The following is a 14,432-nucleotide window of genomic DNA, read 5'->3' on the forward strand; positions in this document are numbered from 1 at the left end:
GGGCTTGTCTGAATACAAAAGTTCTGCCTTAGAACATTAGGTCTCATCAGGTCCTCTGAGTATTGTACCTGCTTTCCATTTCCACTTTGAAAAAGCTCATTACAAAACCATAGCCCTGCTTTAAATAATAATGAAAAAGCATGTGCAATGGTGAGGCTCTTCAAAGAATAATCTGGAAGTTCAAATCTTAAGAACAGTCAGAATTTTACATTTCTGTCCAGAAGCTGAGGCTGAGTGAATCCAGCAAGGGAATTCCTTATCTCAGTTTTCCTGTCCTGTAAATAAAACTTGAAGATGGAGCCCTCCTGAACCTCACAGACATAAAACAAGCACATGCAACACCTTTGAAATCGATTCATGCCATGAAATATGCATATGTTGGAATTCCAGCAGGTGAAATGCATTCCAGTTTATCATGGCAAACACCTCCTATCTCCAAGTCCTGTCAATATAAATTATCACTGCATGAATTAGACTGCATTTAAATGAGATGGGCTACCAGTGTTTCCCCCAAACTGCATCTTTTCAAAGGCTGGTTTAATCTGCAGGAGCCAGACTGTAAATTAACCAAAAAGCAGCCTAGGAAAAGCAAATATTGGTGAAGAGCAAGCAACAGATTTTATTTTTATTGGGTTTCAGCTTGATGTTGGACTAGTACTGGGAAAACTGTTATACAGATAAAATATCCATAGTGAGAGGGATGTGATGTGGCCACACTAGCTACTGATTTGTCACCTGATTTTTCTTTGCTGATATATTATTTTTTTCCTTTATTTTTTTATTTGCTATATTGACTCTGAATACAACAGAGCAGTTTTCTGCTCTGCCTATGCTAATTTCTTCTTCTTTTTTTTTGTTTCTTAATTAGCAGTTTGATTTCACTGTCACCATGAGGTTGGTGTTGGAAGGAGCAGATCCACTGGCAGTGAAGAGGATGAAAAGTGAGCTGTGCTGGTACAGGTGCATGTTATAAGAAAAAGCAGGAAAAGATAGATTGCTGAAATGTATTGTTTGCTCCAGTTTTTTTTTTTTTTTATTTTTTAAGATATAAAAATCTGTCAAAGCCTGATTTCCTCCAAGCTGAGTAACTCCCTTGGCTGGTTGGCAGCTTGGTGCAGGAAGGAGATTGGGGCTGGCTGCACATCACTAAATTGCTTTAAAAGCTGCAGCACCATGAAGAAATGCCTTCCCAGATCTCTTGCAAATTAAGGCAGCAGCTGTCCTCAATAAATCCCATTTCAATCCATGGATCTGTCCACGTTCAGGTGTTTACTGCACTGAATTGACCAATATTGACTTCCTAAGGCTTTGTTCTCTCTGCTTTGCAGTAGACAAGAAAGGGCACTTTAAAATAGCCCAAGCTCATCAAAGCACTGAAATGATAAAGGGCACTGCTCTGCTGGGTTTTTATGCCATTATTATGAAAAACATTGAGGCATAATTTCCAAACATTACATTTGTAAGCTCTGAATTTCCAAGAATGCAGATGCTGCTCTGGCTAAGGAGAAGACTTGCACTGCAGTTGTACAGTGGTGAGAGGAGGAATAAAAAGGGATAAATTGCTTTTGTGCCCTTGTCTGTTTTCAAACCCTCCAAACAAATATCTTTGTCTTTTAGGACTGAATTTCAGGAAGGAAAACACCAGGTTTTGGGAGGGAAATGCCTTTAGTGCCAGAGGTGTGTGCTGCCTCTCTCTGTGCTTTGCAGTGTGTATTTAGAGTATTTACTGGGTTTATGGAATAACTCCCAGCTGCTCCCAGGGATGGGAACAAACTGCTGCTGTCCACATGTGCCTGCACAGGAATTATGGCTCCTAAGCAGCCAAAACTCCCTCTGAACCTCTGGATCAGGGATGTTTGCAGTGAACCAAGAATAATGCTCACCATTATGTTGTTTTCAGGCAGAGAGCTGGGTCTAAACTTCACCTCATTCAAACTGCATCATCCAAATGCTCCTTTTGATATATTTTTTCTTTATTTTTGAACTCTTAAAGTGGAGCTTTATTTGGCATGGTGAGTAGAAAGTCAGTGATGATCTACAGACACCAAAACACTGTTGCACTCTGTAAAATATTCTTGTAGACAGACTAAGTTCTGTTTATATTCTGCACACAAAGCAGGACTAAAGGTCTCTATTTTGGTGAAGATCAATGCATTTCCCTTCCTACCAAGCCATTGAACCCTGCCCCTTTTTAGCTGGGATCACTTCACTGAGTGATCCCTAAAAGCAAATGGGGAAATTAAAGATAAGAGTTTTGTTAGTGATTATTCCTGCTTCCTGTTTCTCCCAGGCAGAGTCTCATTTCAATTCCCACTGGTGGAAAGGCAGCCATCTGTTTTCCCTGACTGGAGCTGGGCCATGTCCACCTGCACCTGATATAATCCTGCATTGGGACTCCTTGGGGAGGCACAAATTTTGCTGTCTGGTTCAGTTTGTCTCTTCCCAATCAATAGATAAACAGCAGTGGGAAGGATTTCCTCCCTGAAAGGCTCCACTGGAGATTCCTTGGCTTTCACAGAGTTCTGTGTGTGCTGACATCCTGCTGGGCATGGATCACTGGGAAAGCATCCACACCTTTTCAGGGGGAAGATTTCTGTCCCAGTGATGAAGATCTGAGTCTCTGTGAGACCAGGGTGTCATTGAGCTTTGCTGGTAGCAGCTGCTGAGAGATATTTATATGATTTCTGTACCTGTTGGAGTCCCTGTAGCCATGATCTGATAAGAACATGCTGGGAGCCTGTTCAGAGCTGCCTTTGCAGCAGCTCCTGCTTTACCTTTGATTTGGCAGCTCTGCTGAAAATCCAGCTCCACCTATTAGAAATAACAATCGTGTCCAAGCCAGTCCAGATGAAACCCTCCCGTGAAGTAGCGAGGTGTGACTGGATTAATTCCTTTGAGACTGGTTTATTTGTGCATCTTTTATGAGGGTAATTACAGCCTTCCACCTGAGCAATGGGAAGCAATTATCTGTTCAGGCTGGAGGAGGGGAAGGGGGTCAGGATCAGCGTCCTGCCCTGAAATTTGTGCTGCTTTTTTGCTCCAGTCACACAGAGAGCAGGATGGATCCATTGTCCCATGGGTCAGGGGGACTCTGTCCCTGTTTTCCCACATCCATCCCGAGGTCCTGGCTGGTGCCCAGGTGGGACCAAATCCCAGAATCCCAGATGGGCTGGTTCAGGAGGGACCTTAAAGCCCATCCCATTCCTCGCCCTGCTGTGGGCAGGGACACTTCCACTATCCCAGGTCTCTCCAATTTCCATCCAAAGTGGCCTTGAACCTTTCCAGGGATGGAGCAGCCAGGGCTGCCCATCCTCCCCGGGAACAATTCCTTCCCTATATTGAATCTCCTTTAGTTTAAAACCACTGCCCCTTGTCTTGTGGCCACAAGCCCTGATAAAAAGTCCCTCTCCAGCTCTCCTGGATCCCCTTCAGGCACTGGAAGGGGCTCTGAGGTCTCTCTGGAACCTTCTCCTGCCCAGGTGAACAGTCCCAGCTCTCCCAGCAGAGCTGCTCCATCCCCCTGCTCATCCTGGAGCCTCCTCTGGATCTCTCCAGGTCCCTCCTGTGCTGTCCCCAGGGCTGGGGCAGCTCTGCAGGTGGCTCTCACCTGAGCACAGGGGCAGAATCCCCCTTCTCCTGCTGCCCACCTGGGGGTTTGGGCTGCCAGGCCATGTCATGTCCAGGTTTCCACCCTCCAATTCCTCCTTAGGGCCACTCCCAACCCCTCCACTCCCCATCCTGCATTGATCCTGGATCCCCATCCTGCATTGATCCTGGATCATTCTGAGTCTCAAGCACAAATGTCCATTGATATTGAGTTTGTGCACTGTGAACACAATTTTTTTCCCCCAATTTAAGCATTTTTTCCCCAGAGGTGTGTGTTTTACAGTGCAGGGACTAACAGGGACAGTTGGTGCCTATCACCGTGCAGCCATCAAATTTTTGTGCATGAAGGTACAATGTGCACACACAAAAAATTAAAAATATTTCAGACTTAGTGCTCTGTGTAATCCTTCCCCTCCCTGAATTCTCTTTGGATGGGGGTGTTTTAGGTATTTCAGGGGTGTTTGAGGAACTTCAGGGGATGTTTTAGGTATTTCAGTGACCTCCTGGCTCAGCAGCTCCTCGCAGCACAGACAGCAGCTGAGGCATTCCAGCCTTTCATCCAGGTGCTTTGTGATCCTGATGATTGCAGGTTCCATTTCTGCTAATAGAGCTGGCAATTACACAGGCACTGAGAGGAGCCAAAGCTGCTGGCCTGGCTCTAGGGAGCCTTTGGAACTGTCCCTTATTCCAGGTCTAACAGGCCAGTGGGGAATGGCCCCCACAGTGGGACGTGCTGGTGATGTACAGGATGCTGATGTACATTTCCCACTTCCTTAAAAAAAAATTTAGCAATATTTTAATAATCTTATCTTTATAAAAATCACATTTCCCCCCTCTTTTTTTTTCTCAGTGACCAGCATCAAACCCATGTGGATCTGCAAGTTTTGTTTGCCTTAGAAAGGGGAACTTTCACAGAGCACATGAACATGATAATAATTTCTTTCTTTCTTTCTTTCTTTCTTTCTTTCTTTCTTTCTTTCTTTCTTTCTTTCTTTCTTTCTTTCTTTCTTTCTTTATGTATGTATGTATGTATGTATGTATGTATGTATATAATTTCAGCTCAGGACTGGCTGATTCACTGAAAGCTCATGTTGTTCCTAGGAGCTATGGTGGGAAAGCTGTTTGGAACAGCAGCCTGGAAAATGCCAATCTTAAGCTGTGCTTCAATCCTCCAAAGCCTCTGCAGCCCAAACCAGGTGAGAAAGGCACTCATCCCAGAGATTTTGGTGAGACCCCGAGGTGAGTGCTGTGTTTTCCCGTGCACATCATATCCTGGGAGCCACTAAATTCCTGATAATTGAGTGCAGAGTGTGGGGGGGTTATTTACAACTTTGCCCTGTCAGAGTGACAAAAAGCAGCCTTGAGGTGCTGCTCGCTCTGCTCAGCTCCACACTTCCAATATTTCCTCAAGGCTATTGCTGCTGTCTGCTGTCACAGACCTACATCAGCATTTCCATACCATTACCTTCAGCGAGGAGCATTCCCTTAATTCCTGCCTTGTTTAGTCCTGGACTATAAATAAAACTAACGGCTCAGGAAAGCAAGCCTCGCAGAGCCCTGCCCTGGGGGCCATTCAAAACCTGAAATTTCATTGGTTTGACAGTCTTTACAGACGAACATCTAATCTATAATAACCATAATGCCAGTTGGAAATCCATAATTAGGGCCCACTCTGAGCTGTGGCACAGCAGATGAGGAATAATGTCGAGCACTCCGCTGGAGGAAGTGCACTCAGGCCATTTTCTCTGTATGATTCTCATTCTGGCTCTCTCCCTCTCTCTGCCCAACTCCCCAGCCAGTATGATGAGAAAATAAATACAGATATTTATGCCCATTTCTGGGAATGCAGTTGTCTCAGCACATACAGCACCCAGGAGGGCTGTAAGAAATAAATTAGTGCTCCACGCCGCGGATGTGCCAGGCAGGATGCATGTCTGTTTGACTGCTGCTAAGGAGCTGAATATTTCACATGAGGAAGGTTTATGGTGCTGTGAATGTCACTGATATGTCAGAGGAACAATAAGCTTGTGGAGCTTTTAGGGGTTTATTCCTCACCCTGCTGCTGGGAGCACTTGGGCTGCCAGCGCTGTGGGTTCTGCAGGCACGCAGAACCTCCCCAGAAGCCAGGAATGCAACACTTAGGGGACAGAAATTTGTTGAATTCTAAAATATCAAAATTCAAACCAGCGTGGGCAGCAGGTGAGGAAGGGAATTCTGCCCCTCTGAGACCCCACCTGCAGAGCTGCTCCAGCACAGGAGGGACCTGGGGCAGATCCAGAGGAGGCTCCAGGGTGAGCAGAGGGATGGAGCAGCTCTGCTGGCAGAGCTGGGACTGTTCACTGCACAGGAGAAGGCTCCAGGGTGACCTAATTGTGGCCCTCCAGCGCCTGAAGGAGCCAAAAACAAAGATGGAAAAGGACTTTTACAAAGGGTGTGGGGTGAGAGGACAAGGGGGGATGGATTCACTCTGACAAAGTAGGTTTTGGTTGGATATTGGGAAGGAATTGTTCCCTGTGATGTTGGAAAGGAATTGTTCCCTGGCACACAGAAGCTGTGGCTGCCCCTGGATCCCTGGCAGTGCCCAAGGCCAGGCTGGATGGGGCTTGGAACAGCCTGGGACAGTGGGAGATGTCCCTGCCAGGGCAGGGGTGGCACTGGATGATCTTTAAATTCCCTTCCAAACCCTTCCACGCTCTGTGAATATCCTGAGCTGGAATGGACCTGCAGGGATCACAGGGTTCCCAAGCATCCCTTCATGAACCTGGGAGTGTTTTCCAAACTCTCCTTGAATTCTCCATCTCTCCAGAAGGAGCCAGGCCAGGAGCTGAGGTCCTGCAAGGATCAGGCACCACTTCCAGCGGGTGTGGAGGCAGCTCCTGGCTGTGGCGGCTGGGATGTGCCAAGGAGGCAGAGCCAGCGTTGTGCTCCTTAGGGAAGGGCCTGGAAGCCTCCCCTGGCCACCACCTGCTGCTTGTTTGTGCAGTTTGCTCACCCCTCCGTGAATGGCTCCTCTGAAAGTCCGGGATTGATCTCCGGGATCCGAATCCCTCCAGCAGCCCGAGGGATGGCAGGATGGAGCTCATTGAAATAAAAATGAACAAATTCTCCTCAAAAGAGACCGGGGCTCACGAAGCAGCTGGGTACAAAAGTGGGGAAATGAGCTGTGGCTTTTTGTGCTGCCTATTTACAAACACAAGCTCCTTGATAAAAGCCGGGAATATCTCCGGGAGATGAGCGGTGACTAAAGCAGCCCCGTGATCGTGCTGACAGCTCTTGGGGGAGGCACACAATGCCTGAAGATGATTTTAATGAGGGACAACAATTTCAGGAGGCTTTTCTCTCTAGATGGTGGAAGGAGTATTTCACTGACAAGTATTTCCTGTACAATGAGTCGGCTCAATTTGTCCATAATGAATAAAATGAAATTTAGGGATCATTTAGGGGTTATTAATGGACGTGATGTATTAATTATGCAGCAAACTTTAATTGTCTCCTCCTTAAAAAGTCAGTTCAATTAGAGTCCTTGGAGTTTTTAATAGTGTTTTGAAATAGTTTTTCAAACAACAAAGCATTAAGTCTCGTTACGGATCCATTTCTCTTTTTATGGGAAATGATTTGACCATAACTGATCCTGACAGGGAATTTAAATAGTTTAAACCCAGCCTGGCAACAAACATAGAATCTTAATGTGTGCAACCTCCAGCCCATGGAATAGTCCTAAAGTCACTGAGGTTGCACAGGATATCTGTGACAGCCCACTCTGGGTTTGTGTGGGATCTTCAGCTGATTTCTGTCTGGGGAAAGTGAAATAAATTCTCTGTTGTTTCTCCTGGCCATTCCTTGAACCTGCACCATGTGTCTTTTTCAATTGTAAAACAATTTGAAAACATGCAGATTTATTTACCATGCTCAAAGAAATCTGTCCATTGGGCTGTTGATTTATAGTTTTTCTCCCTCCCCATCTACATTCAGTTTCACCAGGTACTCTCATTCCTATAAAGAAAACTGTTTACAAAGTGAGATTTACTTTGGAGCACTGTATTCATGAATAGGAAATAAAGGTACAGTTCTGAAAGAAGCTTGTTTTCTGCTGTAACTCTTTCTCATTTTGCACTGTGCAGGGAAATGAATCCTTCCAGCAGCCACCTGCAGGATGTATTTCCTGTGGAGGGAATTGATTTGCAGGTTTGTCCCAGCCAGTGTTTAAGGGATGGCTGGAACAATGAGGTTGTGCACAGCAGAGGCTGCTTCAGTGCAGAATTGCTCTGATGCCTTGTGCAGGCTGCCCTGGAGCAGGGGCTGGGCAGAGTCCCAGAATAAAGCAGGGATTTATCCCAAGGATCTCCTCCATGGATCCACCTGGGGCAGCACCAGAGCCCAGCCAGGGCTGCACCCAAGATGACCCAAAATGGCCCCAAAATCCCCGAGCGCTGCCGGGGTCTCTCCCTGGGATCAGCTCTGCTCCATTTGCACCTTGCAGTTCATTGTCCCATCCCAGCTTCAGCCCCTGCAGTCCCACCCTGCTTGTTTTTCTCTCTCCAGCCCACGGGGTTTGTGCTCCTGGCTGAGATTTGGCTCATTTGTCCTTGGTGCCCAGCTGGAGCAGGAATTGTTTTGTCTCCCTGCTCTGTGCACAGAGCTCAGCATCCCCTGATGTGAACCGCAGTCAGGATCTCCTGGTAGATCAGGCAGGGGAAATCCTGGAATATACAGCTAGAGTGCAAGGAAACCAGCCCACTGATTTTTGTTTCTTGTAAGGCAAGGGCAAATCAATCAAGTTTTACTTCTGGCTTTAATTTTTGGTGTGGTTTGGTTTGGAAAAATGGAGCAAAACTTCAAACTCCAGGTCTGAGCTCTGGAGGGAAGTCCAGGGATCTATTTCACCCCAAGGAGAGCCCAGCAGGCAGCTCAACAAAAACCATTTGATAAATAAGATGATAAATAAGATGAGGAGGAGGAGACTTTCCCCCTCAATCCTCCAGACCCAGGATTACAAACAGCAAGTGATGGGCTTTGAGAAGATTCCAAACTCCTCCTGGGTATTTCTTTCCTGAAAAATGTTTTTTCCAGTGGTGGGTCCCAGTGAGAGAGTCCCAGCCCCTCTGTACAACTCGTGTGGAAGGCTGGAGTACCTGAGGAACAACTTCTCCCTCTTTTGCAGCAGTTGGGTAGAAAGATCAACTATAAATAAAAAGCAGCTGTGGTCTGGGAGTTATCCTGACTTCTAAAAACAACACTTTTAAGAACCTCTCTGGTAGAAATAAATACTATGGCTCTGCAGATGTCCCAGGGGAGGGATGTGCTTTCCCCCTCTCTTTTTTTCTTCCAGGAAAAGAATGACAGCTGATATATTTATCTGTAGGAGAGCCTGCTGATTTTACTTGAACACTACAAGAAATTATTCAAGCTTCAAGCAAACATTTCATCCTTTTTTTTTTTTTTTTTGGAATAAAAATCAGCAAGTTGAAAATCTTGCTTGTCTTTCACAGGAAGGATGTTGCAAAAAAACAAGTACAAGAACAAAGGCTGATGAGGATGAGGACAAGAAGAAAAGCAGCTCCTTTTTTTTGAAGAGGGATCTCCAAATTTTGGAGATAAACAGTTATTTTACTTGTAAGTAACTTATACAAGGGGGTATGCTTTGACATATCAAAATTAGGTAAAAAACCAAAACAATGGCATGTTTCAGAATAATTTTTTTTAAGGATGATGGAAGACAAGATTTGATGTTAAAAGAAAACACTTAAACTGCCTTCAACTTGAACCATTTGTCTGTAAACATGACAGAAATTAGATTTTAAGTAAATTCTTGCTTTCTCAAGTTTGCTTTCAGTTAGGAACTGAACCATCATGCGATGGGCAAAGAGGAAATGGGATTTCCCAGCTCCATCATCTGAATCAGAAAATGAGTAAGAATTGGAGGGGATTTTGTTATATGTGAGGTTGATTCTGGATGGGATATCAGTTGAAGACTGAGCACAGGTAAAAGGAATGTGGAGTGAAAAGCACTTTTTGTACACTTTCCATCTAGAATCCACTTCCAGAGCATTCTCCCTTGATTTCATTCTATAAAGCTGCCAGAAATCACACCTGGATTGTAGGTTTTATTATTCTGACACGAAAACAGAAAATGGCCCAAAAGGTGCATTTTCCCAAGGAATTGCCATTTTTTGCCTGTTCCCAGCAGTGCCAGCCAGGAGCAGAGGTGTGCTCTCCTTCTCCCACCTCCAAGCCCAGGGGGGGCCTTGGCAGAAGGTTTCTTCTCTGAATTTTCAGTGCCTGGAAGAGAAACAGATGAACATGTTCCACTTTTTTGGTACATTTTTACCAAAAGCACACGAAGCAGGAACTGGCTTCTGGGTGTTCTTGTAAATATTTTACTAGAAAGTGGCTTCATGAGGGATTCTCTCTTTTGTTGGAGCCAGATTCCTCAGAAATAGTGCTTTTAGTAAAAATTGCTTTGGGATCCCATCAACATGTCCTACTTTCCAGCTCTGCAGCAATGTGAGGTACTTCTTAAGAGTATGTGCTTTTTTTGGAGACATTTATGGCAATGCAGAAACCTCTAGACCGGTTACTAATTTTTCCATAATTAAAATTTAATTTTAAAAAGATGATTAGAAGCCTTATTATGTAAGTTGGATTTCTGGCTGACTTGCTAAACATCTTGTATTTGTATGAGTAGGCTGTGATTTGCAGATTTCTCCTTACCTGGCCTGAAACCCTCCAAAATGGTGAAGAAACTTTCTCTTGGGTTTAAAAGGTTCTTGGTGTGACCTTTAATTGCTGCAAAACTGGATTTGTTGCTTGTGTTTGAGGGTGTCCTGGGTTGTAAAAGATGTGTGTGTTCTGTTCCCATCTGTCAGAGCTGGGGCAGCTCTCTGCTGTTCTTTGGGCAGTTTTCTTTATCTCCCCCCCAGCCCATCCTCCCTCCAGGAGATCCCTTCTGTCCATGGGTCATTAATTATTAATTATCTCCTGTCCATGGCCAGTGAGTGTCCCTGCAGGGCTGATCAAATTCCACCATCCCATGGGGAGATGCTGTGCCCAGGGCAGGAGCCAAGCATTCCTACCTGGATACAATCTGAGATTTCACACATTCCTACCTGGATACAATCTGCCCTGGAACAGCCCAGCAGCCTTTGCCCCCTGCATTCCCAGAGGAGCAGCTTTCTCCTGCCCTGCATTCCCAGAGGGAGAGCAGGCCCATCTCCAGCAGCCCTGCAGCTGCAGAGGAAAACTCCCCCCTTGTGCAGGATCCTGCTGCAGCAGAGCCACAGCTGGCACTGCAGGAGGGCTGAGCCCCCCTGGGATGGGGCTGTGCCCCCACCCTGACACAGGGGACAGGGACTGCCTCACTCTGGCAGGGTTGGGTTGTATTGCTGCATTTTTATTTAGATTTAAATTTTTGCCTAATAAAGAACTGTCATTCCTACTCCCATATCTTTGCCTGAGAGCCCTTTAATTTCAAAAATTATAATAATTCAGGGGGAGGGGGTTTGCATTTTCCATTTCAGGAGAGGCTCCTGCCTTCCTTGGCAGGCACCTGGCTGTTCAAACCAAGAGAGATGGAAAAGCTGCACAGCTGTATGTGCTATCCCTTCATCCTCCCTTGGAAGCAGAGGCTGTCTCTGAGGAGGAAGCAGCTTCTTGCCCAGGGAAATTGTGGATGCTCCATCCCTGGAAGTCCAAGACCAGGCTGGACAGGGCTTGGAACAACCTGGGATAATGGAAGGGAATGAGATGAGTTTTTAAGTCCTTTCCAGCCCAAACCATTCCAACTCCTCCTCGACTGCAGACAGAAACCTTTTATCCTGCAACCTTTCCTCAAGGCATGCTCCAAGCTGTATTTCTGTATATCCACAACTGTATCAATATTTTGAATAAATATATAAACTGTGCATATATGAAAAATCTCTCCCCAAATGCTTTGCAAATACAGATGGATCTCCCAGTTTAAAGCTCAGGAAAGCACTGAAGGTGACAGCAAAAGCAGGACCTAAACAAGGGCAGGCTCAGGATTAACTGCTCCTGGATCCATCCCCAGGGATCCTCCTCAGCCTGACCTTCAGGGAGACACTGGGAACTCCACCAGGGCTGGGACCCACAGGAAGCACAGATTTATTTCAGTTCTACAGTGGATTTCACAGCATTTCTGCTTCTGGTACAGGATCAAACTGAACCCCAGCCGAGCCTTGGTGTCTTTGTTCCAAGTGGCATTGAAATATCTCAGCAACAAATGATGTGCTGCACCTGAGTTTTTCTCAGGATGGAATTGTTTGCACAAAACAAAGCATTAATTAGCACTATTAATTATGTTCAAGAGGCTGGCCCAGTTTCCCAGCACTTGCTGCACTTACCTGTGTTCATCTTAGTTGGGAGGACTCCCACCAGAGCAGGCAGTTTGGGCTTTTTAACTGAATGGAAAGCTGCTTTTAGGAAAAACCTGGAATATTTTATTTCCCCTAAAAGGTAATCAGGAGGAAAAAAACCCAAACAAAACATGTTTTTACTCTATTTAGAATTTCTGAACACTTTTTGCCTGTAACTACATTATCTGTCTGATAGAGCAGCGTTGCAAAGATGAGATGAGAAAAGTTAACTCAGAGAAGCACAATTCCATCTGGTGTTCCAGTAAACCTGGATTTGAAGGGTGTGTTTGGGTCACTGAGTGTTGGAGCCCTCAAGGAGACTGATGGCATGAACCAGTCTGACTTTGCTCCTCTACCTGAGAAATACTTTGGGGAAAAGACAGCAGAGCAGTGCTGGGAAAATCTGTGTCCTCCCAGGCTGCTGGAAAATAAAGAGACCTTCATTATATTCTCATTACTCCAGCTCTCAGCACAGAAAGACAAAAAAATATAAAGGTCACTAGCTTTTACCATCTGTGCTAAAATGAGATGAAGGTAATAGAGAACTCCAAGATTTATTGCTTAGCAGCTGATTTGAGGCTCCAAGAAAGTGGTGAGACTCTTAATCCTATCTCAACACTTCCTTGTTTTGTAAAGGGATGTTCCAGAACCCCCTGAATTTGATGGAAACATCAGAACTTCCTTCATCAGGGACTGGATCAGATTTCACAGGTTAATTGAGAACACCAGTCTGGAATACTGGCTCCTGAATGGGCTTGATCGAAGAAAAAGCATTTTAATTTGTGAAATACATGGGAGTATGAGAGGAAAATTACATCTGGGGATTGCACCAGGTGATTTCTGGTTAATAAGATGAGAGACTTCCCTCAGTCCATTTGGAAACCACTTGACAGGGTCTGTGCAGTTGCTTAATTGGATGCATTAAAGCATCTGACTGGCGCATTCATCAGCATCCTTGCAGCCTCCAGGAGGTTTTCTGATGGCTTTGGGATCTGGCTTGGCACTTCCTCCTCCTTAGAAAAGCTCCTCTCCAAAGCTGACAGCTCCCAGCCTGCCCATGGTGGGAAGGATGAAGGATGTGGGCACATCCAGCCCTGCAGGCTGGAGGTGATCCCAGGATCAGGAATTTGGAGGTGAGAGTTTGGAGCTTTGCTGTGAGACACGTTCACTCTGGCTGAGATGGATTTGGGCACATCCAGCCCTGCAGGCTGGAGGTGATGCCAGGGCTGTAGATCCCAGGATCAGGAATCTGGAGGTTGGAGTTTGGAGCTTTGCTGTGAGACACGTTCACTCTGGCTGAGATGGATTTGGGCACATCCAACCCTGCAGGCTGGAGGTGATCCCAAGATCAGGAATCTGGAGGTGGGAGTTTGGAGTTTGCTACGAGACACGTTCACTCTGGCTGTAGACCCCAAAATCAGGAATTTGGAGGTGGGAGTTTGGAGCTTTGCTGTGAGACACGTTCATTCTGGCTGTAGATCCCAAAATCAGGAATTTGGAGGTGGGAGTTTGGAGCTTTGCTGTGAGACACGTTCACTCTGGCTGAGATGGATTTGGGCACATCCAACCCTGCAGGCTGGAGGTGATCCCAAAATCAGGAATTTGGAGGTGGGAGTTTGGAGCTTTGCTGTGAGACACGTTCACTCTGGCTGAGATGGATTTCAGAGGTCGATAGCTCAGCCCCCAGAAAGAAATGAGGTGAAAGAACCTGATTGTGTTGGACAGCCTGCAGCTGACTCAGCGAGGCCAAGTGTGCAACCTCTAAATTAAATACTTTGAAGCTGATTTAATTGTCACATGAGCTGTGAACTTTTTAATCAGGTGCCTGTTTCTATCTGAGCAAGGGATGCTATTTCTGTGTAAGGATGATAGCAGCAATGCTCTCTCTGCTTTTCTGTGGAAGGCCAGGTGTAAGCATTGTGTCATTTTTATTCAGACAATTCCAGCATTTCAGAGCTTCCTCACTAATTTAGTTTTAATTGTCCAGACCTTGCCCTCATCAAGCAAAAGAAAAATGGGTCTGGCACTTCCACGTTACCACGAGCTGCTCAAAATGAGAGATAAATGAGGGACAAAGCCATTAAAATGATGTGGGCAGCGCAATTTAAAAAGCCAAACTCGAGTGGAGCGTGCTGGTTGCGTGTGAATATCCCCATTACCAAAGTAAATAAGCCCAGCTGTTGGCAAATCTGAATTTCAGCTCTAAATGGCCTTGGCTTCTCAGTGACCTCTGCAGAGAGGGAACAGCTGGATTGTTCACACAAATCCCTGCCACGTCGGGCCAGCTTTTATTTGAGTGAATATTGAGGTTTTTCCTGCTCTGGCTGTGCTGCAGATGTGGGCACTGGGAGCTGATTTGCTGTTGGAGGCTCTGAACCATCACTCATTAAAGCCACTCTGCTGCCTTTAGGATCAGGCTAGCAGTAAATCTGTATCACATTCTTTTCTGCTGCT

This window comes from Fringilla coelebs (assembly GCF_963513975.1).
Source record: "Fringilla coelebs genome assembly, chromosome: 10".
In the NCBI taxonomy this organism is placed as follows: Eukaryota; Metazoa; Chordata; class Aves; order Passeriformes; family Fringillidae; genus Fringilla; species Fringilla coelebs.